Source organism: Schistocerca nitens, chromosome 1 (assembly GCF_023898315.1).
Source record: "Schistocerca nitens isolate TAMUIC-IGC-003100 chromosome 1, iqSchNite1.1, whole genome shotgun sequence".
In the NCBI taxonomy this organism is placed as follows: domain Eukaryota; kingdom Metazoa; phylum Arthropoda; class Insecta; order Orthoptera; family Acrididae; genus Schistocerca; species Schistocerca nitens.
Window position 1 is genome coordinate 817,318,051 of NC_064614.1, and position 4,887 is coordinate 817,322,937.

Genomic DNA, 4,887 nt, shown 5'->3' on the forward strand with positions numbered 1-4,887 from the left:
TTCGCCGTAGCTAGGAGGTGTCTCGCGCCAGTAAAACGCATGGCTGAGTTTTTGCAGTACAGTTCTGGCTGACACGAGAGATGAACGCTTGACATGGAACTCTATGCTCAAGTGAATGTTACTGTATATTCATAACCGTAAAATTCGTGTAAGTACTTATCCTTAGTTTCATCTATCAGTTACCTACATGCACAAAAGAAACTGCGAGTATAACTGCTGTTAAGGTGAAAAATATGGAACCAGTTACATTTCGGTTGTGCTTAATAGCTTTCGCCTGACAGAAAGAAAGCATACCATTGCTGTTTTTGTAACACATGTGTGTGATCCCGATGTAGATGTAGACTCGTGATTAAACACTAGTTAACGTTTGTTGTTACGCAGTTACATCAACTATGATCGTGTATTAAATATTCAGACACATATTACGATACTAAAGCTTTTCGGGCAAAATAAATAAAGCAAGACCATACATACACTACTGACACTCTTGGGATTACTGTAACTACATTTATACATGTACTTTAAATTTATTTATTACTCAATGCCCTTAAATTACTTTAATGTTGTATAATTGATTGTCCAAGCCAAGCAAAAAAAGCCTTCAAATTTCACAAACGCTTTTCTGTTATTGCTTGGTGTACCATGTCAACCTCTCTTTTTTTTCTAGGTGTATCTACTACAGGTAAAAGTAGTTCATTGACATCCCTAGCGAGGTTAAAACTATTAACATATATTTCGCCTAAAAGCATAATCTAGATTATTACCATACACAGGGTCTTTCTTGTGTGCATCACAACTTCATTATAATGACTCACCCTACTTTTGTTTACTTTTGTAATAAGGCATTTTTTAGCATGTGGTGGTAGTAGAATTAATTTTGTAAATCACTGAGAAGGATGGTATATATGACTCAGTTATGTATGGTATTAAACACTTCTTTGATAGTTCTGTTTTCTTTTTCTCCACATCAGTACTGTTTGTGTACAGTATCGTTTCCACAGAAACATCAGAGAGAACAAGATGTTAACAGAAGAAAGTGTAGCACATAAGCAACTATTTTTCATTGCAAGCAACTGTTTTTCTCTTACAATGACTTCTAATTTGTGAAGGATGGATCACTTTCAATACCTTGCTATATACCTAGTGAGTCTGTGCTTACCATACCAATTTGAAATCTAAGTGTGTCACTAGTCATATGGCTGACAGCACACTTATTAACTCTGTCAATGAGTTTGTGATGGAAGGTTGTAAATATCATCAGCTTCAGTGTTTTTTCAAATGTGAATGACATGTAAAAAAAACAATTGAGTGTATCTATTATGCCTTATTCTACCTATATTATGTAATGACATTACAGAGACTCTCATTTTTTTTAAAACTAACGTAATAGGCAATGCTTAGCAGGCTATTTAAACAGTGACAGTCATCGCGTTAACAATGTTGTTGTTATTGTCATCTTCAGACTGAAGTTTGATTTGATGCAGCACTCCACGCCACTATATCCTGCGCAGGTCTCTTCATCTCTGAATAACTACTGCATCTTATATCCTTCATCTCTTCAACAGCATAACCTATATAAGACATAAGAAAATTCGAGCAACAAATATGAATCAACAGGAAGAAAAACAAGAAATTGACCAGGTGTAAGTAGGGCTCGTGCACTGAGGGTCCTGTACAAAATTACATACAAAGACACCTCATGCATCTTGGAAATCGAGACTCTCGAGTATTTTTGGTCATTAGTAACATTGATACTAGCAAGATATCAGCTCCAGGGATTTCAAGACATTGAAGTCTGACAATTCAGACAGACAACTGAATAACAAATGACTAAAATATTTTTGTATGATATAATTGCAAATTAACAATTTAGGATTTTTCCTTTTCCTTGCACTGTGAAAGCTGCTTCTTGCCAAATTCCAGGAAGTAACCTATAGGTTTTGATGAGTGAGTAAGCGAATATCAAAATATCTGACCTAAGTGGCCGCATGTTTTGGTTACATCGACTTAGAACCTTCAATTTTTACCGCCAAAGCTCTGTAGGCTTTAGTATTTAGTATTAAAACTTGATATGTCTGCTGGTTCCTGAGAAAAAGGAAATACAGACAGGCAGACGTACACCAATGTAATCCTATAGGGGTTCTATTTTTACCGACTGAGGTATGGAACCCTAAAGATAATAAACAAACTAAGCGCAACGAGAATAAGGAAGTGATACAGGAGTATGCAACTGCAGTGGGTGGGGTCATGCGACATCAATTTCTGGTCTAAAATGTCAGGGCAGCCAGGCGTTTTACTGGCACAAGACACTCCTGTTGTAACTAGTGATTTCATGTCGGTAAGGGACGTTCATGAAGGTATAATAGTAGAAAAACAACTGATTGTACTTGTCAGCTGCATGCTCTCACGTGAAACAGTTGTTAATATTTTGTATAATTTGAATTTCCCCCCATGAACCATGGACCTTGCCGTTGGTGGGGAGGCTTGCGCGCCTCAGCGATACAGATAGCCGTTCCATAGGTGCAACCACAACGGAGGGGTATCTGTTGAGAGGCCAGACAAACGAGTGGTTCCTGAAGATGGGCAGCAGGCTTTTCAGTAGTTGCAGGGACAACAGTCTGGATGATTGACTGATCTGGCCTTGCAACACTAACCAAAACGGCCTTCCTGTGCTGGTACTGCGAATGACTGAAAGCAAGGGGAAACTACAGCCGTAATTTTTCTCGAGGGCATGCAGCTTTACTGTATGGTTAAATGATGATGACGTCCTCTTAGGTAAAATATTTCGGAGGTAAAATAGTCCCCCATTTGGATCTCCGAGTGGGGACTACTCAGGAGGATGTCATTATCAGGAGAAAGAAAACTGGCGTTCTACAGATCGGAGCGTGGAATGTCAGACCTCTTAATCGGGCCGGTAGGTTAGAAAATTTAAAAAGGGAAATGGATAGGTTAAAGTTAGATATAGTGGGAATTAGTGAAGTTCGGTGGCAGGAGGAACAAGACTTTTGGTCAGGTGAATACAGGGTTATAAATACAAAATCAAATAGGAGTTATGCAGGAGTAGGTTTAATAATGAATAGGAAAATAGGAATGCGGGTAAGCTACTACAAATAGCATAGTGAACGCATTGTTGTGGCCAAGATAGACACGAAGTCCATGCCTACCACAGTAGTACAAGTTTATATGCCAAATAGCTCCGCAGATGACGAAGAGATTGATGAAATGTATGATGAAATAAAAGAAATTGTACAGATAGTGAAGGGAGACGAAAATTTAATAGTCTTGGGTGACTGGAACTCGATAGTAGGAAAAGGAAGAGAAGGAAACGTAGTAGGTGAATGTGGAATGGGATTAAGGAATGATAGAGGAAGCCACCTGGTAGAATTTTGCCCAGAGCATAACTTAATCATAGCTAACACTTGGTTCAAAAATCATAAAGGAAGGTTGTATACATGGAAGAAGCCTGGAGATACTGGAAGGTCTCAGATAGATTATATAATGGTAAGACAGAGATTCAGGAACCAGGTTTTAAATTGTAAGACATTTCCAGGGGCAGATGTGAACTCTTATCACAATCTATTGGTTATGAACTGTAGATTAAAACTGAAGAAACTGCAAACAGGTGGAAATTTGAGGAGATGGGATCTGGATAAACTGAAAGAACCAGAGGTTGTAGAGAGCTTCAGAGAAAGTATTAGGAAACGATTGACAAGAATGGGGAAAAGAAATACAGTAGAAGAAGAATGAGTAGCTTTGAGAGATGAAATAGTGAAGGTGGCAGAGGATCAAGTAGGTAAAAAGATGAGGGCTAATAGAAATCCTTGGGTAACGGAAGAGATATTGAATTTAATCGATGAAAGGATAAAATATAAAAATGCAGTAAATGAAGCAGGCAAAAAGGAATAAAAATGTCTCAAAAATGAGATCGACAGGGAGTGTAAAATGGCTAAGCAGGAATGGCTAGTGGACAAATGTAAGGACGTAGAGGCTCATATCACTAGGAGTAAGATAGATACTGCCTATAGGAAAATTAAAGAGACCTTTGGAGAAAAGAGAAGCACTTGCATGAATATCAAGAGCTCAGATGGAAACCCAGTTCTAAGCAAGGAAGGGAAAGCAGAAATTTGGAAGGAATATATAGAGGGTCTATACAAGGCCGATGTTCTTGAGGACAATATTACAGAAATGGAAGAGGATCTAGATGAAGATGAAATGGGAAATACGATACTGCGTGAAGAGTTTGACAGAGCACTGAAAGACCTGAGTCGAAACAAGGCCCCAGGAATAGACAACATTCCATTAGAACTACTGACAGCCTTGGGAGAGCCATCCAGACAAAACTCTACCATCTGGTGAGCAAGATGCATGAGACAGGCAAAATATCCTCAGACTTCAAGAAGAATATAATGATTCCAATCCCAAGGAAAGCAGGAGTTGAAAGTTGTGAAAATTACCTAAGTATCAGTTTAATAAGCCACAGCTGCAAAATACTAACACAAATTCCTTACAGACGAATGGAAAAACTGGTAGAAGCCGACCTCGGGGAAGATCAGTTTGGATTCCGTAGAAATGTTGGAACACATGAGGCAATACTGACCCTACGAATTGTCTTAGAAAATAGATTCAGGAAAGGCAAACCTACGTTTCTAGCATTTTTAGACTTAGAGAAAGCTTTTGACAATGTTGATTGGAATACTCTCTTTCAAATTCTGAAGGTGGCAAGGGTAAAATACCGGGAACGAAAGGATATTTACAATTTGTACAGAAAAAGATGGCAGTTATACGAGTCGAGGGGCACGAAAGGGAAGCAGCGTTTGGGAAGGGAATGAGACAGGGTTGTAGCCTATGCCCGATGTTATTCAATCTGTATATTGAGAAATCAGTGAA